The following is a 12,473-nucleotide window of genomic DNA, read 5'->3' on the forward strand; positions in this document are numbered from 1 at the left end:
TGTATACGTAACAGCATTTACTAAAAAACGTGCCACTCTGAGACTGAAAAATATAGGATCATGAAATGTTTACCTTAAAAACAAACAAAAAAAAAAAAACACTCCACTCTGAAACAAGCGGTTATATTTTGCTTGATAAAACAGACAATATTTTGTGTTCCACAGAAGAAATCAAATCATTGTAACGATGAAATCTCAGACTGTAGCAGAACGCAGGAAGTCCCTTAGCTCAGTTAGCTCAGTCGGCGACCTCTAACATTCCCCTCAGTGTTGTTAACATTCTCCTCCTGTCTCTTCCGGCTCCATTAGCTACAACTACAGACCACTGAACACGCGCAAAACCATAAAACCGCCCCCCTATTTCCCTTTTCACAATTTGTTGCCTTACAGGCTGGAATTATGACGCATCGTATTGACCTAGTTTTCCAGTAACTATGCTAACAACCCGCCAGGACAACATAACGGCAAAACGTGTTAATTACAGAGGTGCTGGATGATATTGTTACAGGTTTAATACAGTCACGGTTGCCTCAGAGCCTCCTCTCGCAAAGGGTCGCGTGGTATCCATCAATTCGAAACGCCGCCCTCGCAGTGACAGCTCGAACGTGACCTCAAAAGGTACGCACACACTGACGGCGTGCATTGATTAATGTGTATGTATAACGAGAAAAAAGCACAACGGCTTATTGAATTGTACTTAATATTTATCTTTGTTACTATGGCAACTCTACAGGGTAAGATTAGCTTTTGTACCCAGCGACTGACTGCTTTCATAACTGGTGCAATTTCGTCTGCAATTTCCCTCTATAGACTGCAAGTTGTTGACACAAATTACCTTGTCATTAAATGATGATGATTGCTAAGATTCTTTGAGGGACAACAACACAAAACCGCATATACACTCTACACTGAAGTGCGCGTCTCAATAAGACCTTATAATAAACAAAGTGTCACGAATGAAAGCCTAACTCGCAAGGGCGTAAGAAACTGTTTCAAATGCAAAAGAAAGCTGTGACAATGGAGACAAAAAACCTGTCTGAGAGTCTCAACGAGAGTGAACCGCGCTAAGCCCTGTGAAGAAATGCCAATTTTGTGTGCGTCTGCATGTGTGGCCATTAAAAAAAAAAAAAAAAAAACTGAAGTGGCGTAGGAAGAATATAAAAACCACTGCAGTGGCCACGCAGAACTGCTGCTTGAAAGATGACTGTATATTATATCAAAGGCTTATCTGATAATTTGATTTGTCATTGATCCTTGAACTCCAGTGAATCTGCCAGACACAGTTATACACTTAGGACCGTTTCACACAGCTCTTGTAAGCGGTGCGTAACACACATGAAGCACAACTGCAGGTCTGTTATCAAAACAACATTGATATTGAACATTTACCTTTAATAACAGTCATAAATTGTTAAATGGTGTAAGGAGTGAGCTACTGATAATTGACCATAAGGCTTGACCATAAGAAAATATCATTTACATGAAAAAGACAAACAAATTTACATTCAAATATGAATTAATTAGCATAGAAATATGTAGCAATGAAAGTATTCACCTACAATTGATTAAATTAATAGCCTCGTGGCTAAATTACATTAAATTAAAAAAAAAAAAAAAAATTAGAGTTAGACTTATTTTTGAATTAAAAAATATGTAGCTATATATATATATATATATATATATATATATATATATATATATATATATATATATATATATATATACACACACACCTACATATATTTATATTCCTTCCTCTCCATCACAGTACATTGAATTCTATTTTTACCAAATTATTTTTACTGTGTAGTTTGCTTGATTATTTTATGGCTTCACAGTAAAATAATAAAAAAAAATCAATTACAGAAAAAGAGCTACAGTTTATGTGCTCAGTTATGGAAACAAAAATAAATACGTGCAGCTTACACATATCGTATAAACCAGTTTTAGTGCGCACTGGCTACAACTCATTCAAATAATAGCAAGTAACTAGACATTTATATGCAAACTGTTCATTTACTCCTATGAAAAAAAAAAAAAAGCCTTGAAGTAGAGATCTACCGACTTGATTGACAATTTCCGGATCACATGGGTTTGTTTTTGGTCTGCTTTTATGTGGTCTGCTATACCTCGTGAAATATATTCCAAGCAATTATGAAGCGAGAGTGATCTGTACGGTACAGACGCTTGCCGATGAGCTGTCGGGCCGCGGATCTGCGGGACGCTGACAGGCCGTGGAGTGACGGCGTGTAATGACTGGCCTCATCTCAACCACCGTACAATGCACAGAAAAATCAGGTGACAGAAATGACAGCTGCGTTCAAGCTGTTCCTCTCTCTGCTATCCTGCTGGATTTGAGTGTGAATTAGAAAGACATCTCTTCCTAGAGTAAATCAATTTGCACAGGTCATGGTCATCGCAAAAAGACCCATTACCAGAGCTAAACAGCATTCTGTGCTGTCAAAACGACAGTGCAAAGTTAAGCCATCTTTTAAAATGTAAATTGCAATCCATCTATTCAGTTTTATCCTCAATTGCACCATCACTATATTTCTATTTAAGCAGAGCAAGAAATAGCACAAAATCTGAAAGTCATTGCATTATTTTGCAATTGCTAATTTAATTCACTACTTTTTTTTGGCTCGATCCAAAAGTTTGCTTTCACTGTTCCCGTCTCACAATTATGACGGTGAATAAATTGCAATATGCTGGTTGAATGTCTCTGAAATATATTTGTATGTTACATAGGCGTTGCATATAAAAACCCATTGCTTTGGTTTGCTTTAATTTATGTAACTTCTTTAAAATAATTAAAAGAATGTTCCAGCTTCAAAGCTTAATTCACATATCTCTTCTACTTTACCAATTTAATTATTTTGATCTATCCCTCAGCTTGTAAAAATGAATGTATATACAGACAATGAAAGTCTATGGAGCAAGACTTAAAAGTAGAAATTATTATATTTTTCTTAATGCACCCCTATAAATTTATATTTTAGTTATGTTCTACTGATAAAGGAACTCAAAGACTGCATTTAATTTTACACAGACATCCACTCAGTAGCTAAATTAAAAAAACCCAAACATTTATAACAAAAAGTCTTAAAAGTCTCACACACAGCACAGCTTGGATGTGGATTTTATCTTAAAAGATTCAATTATTTATGAATCAGACTACACTTAAAGTGCCCCTATTATGGATTTTTTTAATACAATTTTTATGCCGTTTGCAACACAGCTCTACGTGAATGAAAACATCCTGCACAGTTTTAAATCTGAAAGTGCATTGTGTATAAAGTTATTGACTCACAAAAGAATGAGTCGACTCTGAATCATTGAAACGTTCTTAAAATGAATCCAAAGCCGTTTCATATTGGCATCAGCCCAAAAAACATTAGCATATTGTCCACATGCTTGTGTTCTTTTTATGTTGGTCTGAACGAAAATGCAAATTCATTCTTTGCCACACAATATTTTAATATTTTAACACACATATTTTAATGTTTGTCCTGGTGTCCTCCTAAGATAATTAACAGCATGTCAGTGATATTCGAATGGACTCCGTAACACTGCTTTAACAACACCTGAGCATTTCTATTTTACCGTCTTGAATTTAAAATTCAGAAGTCATTCAGCTGGAAGTTGTTTTTATCAAGAAGGTTATTCTGTCCTTTGGCTCAAGCATTACTTCACATCATAACAATGGGATTCAGTGATTCCTCCGAATAAAGATCTGTGGGATAGAGAGGTCACTGTCCTTGTCTGTGAAGATGTCAAACACAGCCCTGCTTACAAGAATTTCATTACTATACATCATCCACAGGCCCGATCTATAATGCACCATGTCGAGCATTCAAAATGAGAGTGAAATGAAGACAAGGAGGGAAATGTGGCCAAAAAAAGAGTGTCATAGAACCGCTGAGTCAAAAAGAAAGCTTTATGTAACGCCGTATTAATGCTAATGCGTGTTATCAAAGCTTTGGTGTGATAAAAGACTGACATGGATAAATGTACACATCTATTTTAAATCACTTTATAATAAAACACTAAACTAAAAAAACTAAAAATGTAGTTTATGAACTTCAAATGTACTGATAATTGCTAAAGCTGAAAATAGGTCACCAATATTGACCTTAACCGTTGAAACCTGCTGATCTATTATTAAAACAATGTAATGTTTTATGGGAAAGGCAGAACTGGATGCAATAGCACTAAACGCTGGTTAAGAGAAAGAAAATGGAAGCTCGATTGTGGACGTGATCGCAACAAATCTTGAGAAAGAGATGCAGTAAGATCACCATTAACAGAACATGCACAGTCCTTGGAAACCGCAGAATATGTAACAGGCTTTATGACCACATAAAAGCTACATGGAGCGCTAAGCATCAATTTCCATAGGATTACGGTGGTAAATAAACCGCAAAGCTTGCTCAGTTTGCCATTAAATGCAGACCTTGAGAGATAAAATGTTGTTTCATGAAAAGAAAAAAAAAACATATCCATCAATAACCAGGGAAGTCCTTGGCCAATCATAGAAATGCTCTGAATGTACATGACAGTCATATTCATAGCCGATATTTGAGGTTGCCAGAGGGTCAAAGGCAGAAATATGGTGTCGGTTTTAGTGGGTTAGAGACTGCATAAAGTAATAAAAATAAAAAATAGGTGGGGGGGACAGAAAGCCTGTCAGATAGATGGAGTACCGTGGGGGAAGACAGGGTGAGATGGAGACAAAACCAGAGGCATAGACGGACTGAAGGAAGCGAGGACTTGCCGCTCTGCCGTGGGTGTCTCTTTGTGAGGAATTCAGGTTTGAATTTAATGAGGCTAATCCATTATGGGCAGACCGCCACAGCCTTCTCATCACACATGTCTTCAAACCAAACCCAAGCACCATCCATGCACCCGCTCACTGCACCCCACCCTATCTCCTGGGGACGCCATGCACTGTACAGGAGGACAGTGCTTTCCTGTGCCTTTAATCAATATCAGTCAATAGTGACAACTCAGCATCTATTATTTAAGAGTTGTTTTTTTTTTTTTTTTTTTATTAAGAGGTGCACAAGTTTCCTTTACAAAGACCAATGTGAATGTGTCACAATTCTCCAAAAGCAAAATGCTAATATTATTCTGTTTTTACAATAAATGTTGTCATTTTATTCAATTATGAAATGTCTACTTGTTTTCTTTTATTTATTATATATAAAAAACAACCCTCTCTAACACTACCATTCTATTTCTAAATTATTTACTTATTTTCTTTTTTTAAAAATACCCTCTAACACTAACACTCTCTATTCTATTTCTATTTTATCTACTTGTTTCCTTTTTTTAAAACTTGACCCCCTAACACTAACACTCTCTCTTCTATTTCTGTTCTATCTACTCGTTTTCTTTTTATTTAAAAACTTGACACTTTAACACTATCAATCTATTCTATATCTATTTTCCTTTTTATTACAAAAAACTTGATCCTCTGACACTACCGTTCTCTATTCTATTTCTTGTCGATATACTCATTTTATTTTTGGAAAAAAAGCATCATCTTTTCTGATCAACAACGTAAGAAATGCACAATATATTAATTGTAGCCACGATTTTCCAGTTTATGAAAATAAAGAATGTATTTATTTTTCAGAAATGTTCACTGCAGTAAAAAGTATGACAACCAGCCCCTATTGGAACAGACGACTGCTAGGTTAGCTTTCTGCAGACTCAATATACTGCTCAAACACATCTTTAAGACATCCATTCAAAGTCTGTTTTATCTGGAATGTGCAATTTTTAGAGTGTTTTCATCTTGACGCATTGCTATAATTTTCCTGATGGGTGTCAGAATAGCTTTCTACAGATGTTTTTGTCACACTTCTGATCTTGAATCATTTTAAAGATGTTTAGCGGATGTTTGTACACAAATATGGTGCCTAAAATACTTGCTTTCCAAGCAATTCTTTTTCAAGCGTCTCAGTATGCATATATGCTCAACGGCATATTTTAGATTTCACACATTGCTGGCAATCATGAGACGAATGATCTGCGATGAAATTCACAGGTCACTAAATAAACAAAATAACATAACGGCTCCTGATTATGTCGTTCGTCTAGGGAAAAAAAAGACAAAGACCTCCCACCCCCCAAACACACATACACACAAACACAGAAAGAAACGAAGACAGTAATATGTGGCGTAGGGTGCACACTACAACACTGGCATGCCCTGGGCGAGCATGTCTCTTGGTATTAGCGGAGCGCAGTAAGGCCATGAATTCTCTCTATTACACGACTCCCAGGCTTGTAATTAAGTGGGACATAGCAAAACAGCCGGCAGCATGAAGGGAGGCTGACCTGGAAACCACGCTGTGTCCGACGGATGATGCAAGAGACGAGAGAAAAAACAAATAAACAAACAACACAACAAAAAAGTAAAACACAAGAACATGATGTTTAAGTAATTGGTTCCAAGCAGCACGTCTTCGGATTTAAAACAATGCATTATGCAGTAATAACGCTAAGAAATGTACAGAAGTGCGAGCCAGAGGTGAAGAAGATGGCCTTTGCCGAATGAAAACACGCTTTGAATAGCCCTATCCATCACCCTGCCGAGAGGACACCACCTCCTTTATTTCTCGTTCAATTACATGAGGATGAAGAGATCTCACTGCCGTTATTGTTCAGATAATGGTTGTTGGGAGAAAGAGGTAAAATCAATAGTTAAAGCCCAATGTACTTTCAAAGGCTGCAATGTACATGGATTTCTTAAGGCTGAATGTCATGTTAAAGTCTTTTGTTTTGTCTTTTAGTGACTGTTTGATTTCTCCTGTTGAACTTGCAGGTGATAATTAAATTATATATAATTACATTCCTCATTAAAACGGTCAGAAATGTCACAGACTGATAACTGAATATACATCAAGTGCTGATCTGTTAAATAATGCTATTCTGAGGCAGGATTTTTCTCATGTTTTTGAAAGAAGGGTCTTATGCTCCCCAAGGCTGCATGCATTTGATCAACAATACAATAAAAAAAAAACTTAAACATTGTGAAATATTATCACAATTTAAAATGACTGAATAAATTGAAAAAGTATTTTTTCCTATGATGTATAAGTCAAATTTTCATTTCTACAGTTTTTAGTGCAGACCGCAGACCAATTTTACATCAAAAAGATCCTCCAAAAAAGAAAGAAAAAGAAAACTGTTCACTAAAAATGATTAAGACTAAAATGTTTTTCTTTTGAACAATAATAATGATCTGTGCCCAAAAAGCTAACTAAAACCAAAAACAAAAAAAAATAAAAATCCTATTCCGTTAATTATTAAGCTATGAAAAGGTGACAGACCCTGTCCGAACTATGCAACACTGACTCGGGCTTTGCAACCGTCAGGTCCAGGCAGGCTGAACAGGCACGTCTGGAGGAAATGACCCTTAACTTACTGTGACGGGCAGAACCCAGCCAGGTACAGAGGCTGCCACAGCATCCGCAAAGCAAGTACGTGTGTGTCACATCTAGCTCACACACCTTGGTGCCGTGAAGCCGATGCTCTCCTTCCCAGGATAATATGCTCCTCTAATGAGGCATAAAATCTCTGGACAAGCAAGGCCATTTTTGCCTGCTAACACCACAGCAACTCAGAAGCACACGTTTTGAGAAATTTTTAGCGTGGTTGCCATGATATCCGCAGTCCTGTAGAGTGACTCAACAAATTCCCATTCAAGAGACGCACGCGCTCTTGAGATTCTCTTTTGGGTAGAAGAGAACACTTTCCCACACAAATGGAAAATAAAGAAAGTCAAGGCGCATTTTAGATAAATATAGATATAGTTCACTCAGAAATGAACATTCCGTGAAATGAACATCATGTCATTTCAAACCTGTAAGAGATTCTTTCTTCTTTAAAAGTCACATTTTTGCAGAATAGTCCATTCTTTTCAATACAATAAAAGTAAATGGAACTATAAAATGCACCATAAAAATACAACAAGTGTTTAATGACTAATGGCACCACATTTGATTTCAGTGGAAAAGTATCCGCCAAGAGTGGCTTAAATTTCATAGAGTTATTGCATGGTTTCGGAAGATTTGTAATATAGCTGCATGAGTCATATGGATTTTTTACTAACACTTTTATGGTTCTTTTCTGTCAGTTTTTGGCACTTGCAAAGCCCAGTCCTCATTTACTTTTTATTACTTGGGTAAAGAGCAATCAGTATGTTCACCATAAGGGCTTGGAATGAGATGAGGATGAGTAGGCTAAATAATAAATGAAATGTTTGCCATTTTGACACAGTTGTTGAAAGGTACAGCAGGGCGATGACAGGAAATAATGGTTGGACTAATAGAAGTCAAATTCAAACTCCTAATCGCTAACCGTCAGCTCGAAGATGAACAGAGATTGCTCTTTCGTAGAAAATCTCAGATTGATGCTTAACTATCAAATTTCTCACAGAAGATTCCCCTAAAGTTTCCTAATGCGAAAATACAAAAAAATTGACAATTGTTGACATACGATAAGAGTATAAAGCAATGCATCTGAATTGAATTCCATGAGATTTAGAAAAAAGTGAGTACACAAAAAGATCTCAGACTTTAAATTCTAACAGATTTTAGTATCTTTTAAATCTGAACATAGTTTTAAATCCCAAACTAGGGTTAACAAAAGCAAGGCAAACACGAAAAAAGAATCTGAGAAGCACCGAGTTCTCAGCAAGCCTCTATTTGTGGTTAACTTAATAGAAAAAGTGTGGGTTTGTAAAGAAGCGAGGTTGACAGATATTGCATAGATTTCCACAGTGGCAAAGTTAGTGGTCAGTCCTCCCAGACTCAAATGCAGTCACAATATTATCTAAACTCTCTGTTCGCTTTTGTGTGCATTCCTACAAGCTCAAATACAAGCAGCGCACACTGACCTGGTGCTGGGAAACAAATGGCTGCGTGTAGGTCACTGTATTGAAGTCACATCATCAAACAACATATGGAACTAGCATCTCGGAGCCTGATATTTCTTTTCTTGACAACCTGAACAACACGCAGGGAGCCGAATATTTCACAAGCATCTCGCAAATTAGACTGAGACCAGACCATTTATCCTGTGTGTAATCCAATTCATTCCTCACTCTGTGATCCCTATTCATTGGGGAGAAAGATGACTCAGACATTTTAGCACTGCAATAAGTGACTCTAAACAATCCTAATAGAGATGAAACGTTCTGAGAACGTTTCGTGATGAATGTTGTAGCAGATACGGAAAGCTGCGAATCGAGGCATTGCACTGGGTAAAACCAACAAGGGGAGACCTGATCTCAACTTGACGGCACAAAATATACAATATTATGTACTTTACAACCATGCAGTGATGTACTGCTAAAGGCATAAAGGATGCGATGACAGCTGTCAATATAATTTGCAATTAAAAAATAATAAGGCAACTAACAGGAAGCTGTTAGAGACTCTAAACTGTGACGGCACCCTAAACAGTTCCACCTTACCTGTCATTCTCCGCGCTCTTGAAGCCCGGTAAGATGTTCCTGAAGCTGCTGTGGCGGTCGAGCTTCGGCTGGCTTTTAGTGCGTTTGATGGAACCCTTCAGTCTGCGGCTCAGGAAGCCCTGGACAGGAAGTCAGAGGAAAGGACTGGATTACACTCAGAGATTTATTAACCACTGGAGCAGATGCATGTGAAAACCGGTGCTTGGCTTTTTCCCTTGTATTTGTTCTTTCCTCTCATCCGTAGCGTTTGGTTGCGCCGTGCATAGCTGCGCGATTGGTGCGGCACACACATCTGCTCGCAGCTCTGGGCTGAAGAGCTTCACTGATGTGATACTCCCCTCAAAGCCGCTGTTACCATGGAAACTGTTGGCTGGCATGGAAAAGGGGGGAAAAATACTGGTGCACTGCAAGTTCACAGGGGGAGAGCTGAGCTGGTGCTTTTCAGACGCTCTACAGATTAGGACAAGATTAAAAGGACTTGAATTATTCCTGAAAATCCATAGTCTGTCTGAGTGGGATGCTTGAAACACTGAGAAGGGGGAAAAACATGCATTTCTCAGGCGTGTAGATGCAATTAATGGGTTGGAATTGTGAATCAAGGCCTCATGCATGAAATGAATGAATGGCTGATTGATCTTAATAAGCCACTTAGAGAGCCTTGTTGCACAACAACCGATTAAAGGGGCTAACAAAAACAGTCACAAAGAAATTCTGCTGAAAGGACAGATATAGTCAGTATAGCTATACTAGTATAGAAACATTAAGCCTACTGAGGGTACTACACCTTCCGATTTTTGAGTAATACATTTTATTTTATAGATACACATACATTCATTCCAACATTTATTGTTTAATAGACATTTATTAATTATAAAAATGGCAACATAATGGATCTGGGCAAAACTTAGTCCCATGGCCTACATAAGTAAAACAATCTCAAATTGCTCAAATTGCAATCTCGAATTGTGTTCACACCAAACATGAAGCGATTATGCGATAGCATCTCTGCAATCATTTTCTATGTTCCAAATGGCTACAATAATGCTTTCTTTCGTTTGATTTAACAGGACGTGTTAATAAGCTCTTGACCTCTATAGATCTGCTATGAGGCGATTCATTTATGCTATCTATTTGGGTCATTTCATATATGTTATGTGTGCAACAGCAGTATTTTATATATGCTAACAGCAGCCTATTTTGGATGTGTTAGCAGTAGCGTAGTCTCTGTTCTTGCTCTGCTGCTTGCCTGTTAGCGCTTTATTTTACAGTATGTGTATTTCTCTGGTACATACATGGTAAATATCTTGTACAGACAAATGAGTACAACAAGGTACTTGCCTGAAGTGTACGTACATAGTAACAAAAAAAAGAAACACAGGTGTACTTAACAGTCACATGCATGGTAATTAGTTTGTAATACAGAAGTGTGGGGTAATAATGGTTACTTACGAGTAGTGACTGTACATGGTAACTAATTAGATACTTTACTGTATACTTAGCAATGTATATGCATGGTAAATATGTAGTAAAAGTAGGTACAAAAAGCATGTCCTGAAATTATCCGTATATGTTAACAAATTAGACGCATGGTAAATGTGTAAAACCTATGAAAAAAATTAGTTATTATGTGGTAACAAACAAGACACACATTGTACTTAGTATTTAAAGTACATTTGGCATATCCAAACCTTATCAAATGAAAAGAGGACTGTTTTCAATTGCTTCATATAAAATGATGCATTTTATTTTACAGTCCTATTTCCATATATACTTACTATGTACCATCTACTACCGATTACTCAATAAGTACCTTGTGTCACGGTGTGGATTGGCGTGAAGGAGCACTCGACGAGAATAATTAAGCTTAAACAGATTTAATCTTCTTCAAACGGACAAAATAATAATACACAGGTAGGCAGGCAGACAGGCAGAACATAAACCATACGTAAAAACCTTGATGATCGGACAAACGTGAACTCAAACACACAGGACTTAAATATAAAACGTAATTTGACTAAATTAACAAGACAGCTGAAGACAATGATACAATTAACAGGAACGGAAGGCAGGGCACACAGAGCACATGGCACAAGACAAAAACGACAACAAAAGAGAGTCCAAAGACGTGGTACTTGTTTATACCTCTCAACTTGAGTACCGCATAAATATATTCTGTACATTAAATAATAGGTACATACATCAGTATGTATATAGTAAGTATATGGAAAAGAAACTGTAAAATAAAGTGCACCATTTTACATAAACATTACACAGGAATTACCAGACCTTCAATTTTTCGAAGCTCTGTTGTGGAGAGCAATTTAGCATTAACAGTCCAACACAAGCAACTGATGACAATCCTCTTTAATTAGGTAAGGTTAGGACTTACTAAGCGCTACCACATAATAATACATTTTTCTGTAGATGTACACATTCACCATGTATATACCGTTACTATTTATAGTATTTTGTCTTCTTAGTTACCATACAAGGATACTGTAAAGATGTGCCTGTTTGTAGCCACTTGTCTATAAGTACTACATATTCACCATGTATATACATTAGCAAATACAGTAAAATATCTAATTAGTTACCAGGTATGGGTATTACTTATAAGTGACCGTTCTTATCCACACTTGTCCGTATGTACAATCTTATTACCATACGTACAGCCATGATCTTATTTGTTACTACGCACACACGCTTAAGGAAGTATCTTGTGTTACCACTTATTTGCCTGTAGGTACAAGATATTTACCATGTTTGTGCCAAGGAAGTACACATACCGTAAAGTAAAGTGTTCCCAAGATGACTATATTAGCGTCCAAACTAGTGTACAGTATTGGTTGTTTATTCTAAGAGCACACACGTTTGCTGCTTTACATTCTCAAGCTCATTATAGCGGTATTGATTCTGATTGGGTTTCGATGTTTGGTAACACTTTATTATAAGGTGTCTACAATACAGAGTAAGTATTTTTTAGTAG

The 12,473-nt window shown here is 37.0% G+C and overlaps 1 pseudogene; it reads right to left on the reverse strand.

Moving 5' to 3' along the window:
- Positions 1-12,473, reverse strand: part of LOC122351069 — an 89,775-nt pseudogene that overhangs the window by 36,789 nt on the left and 40,513 nt on the right.

This window comes from Puntigrus tetrazona, chromosome 8, assembly GCF_018831695.1.
Source record: "Puntigrus tetrazona isolate hp1 chromosome 8, ASM1883169v1, whole genome shotgun sequence".
Lineage (NCBI taxonomy): Eukaryota > Metazoa > Chordata > Actinopteri > Cypriniformes > Cyprinidae > Puntigrus > Puntigrus tetrazona.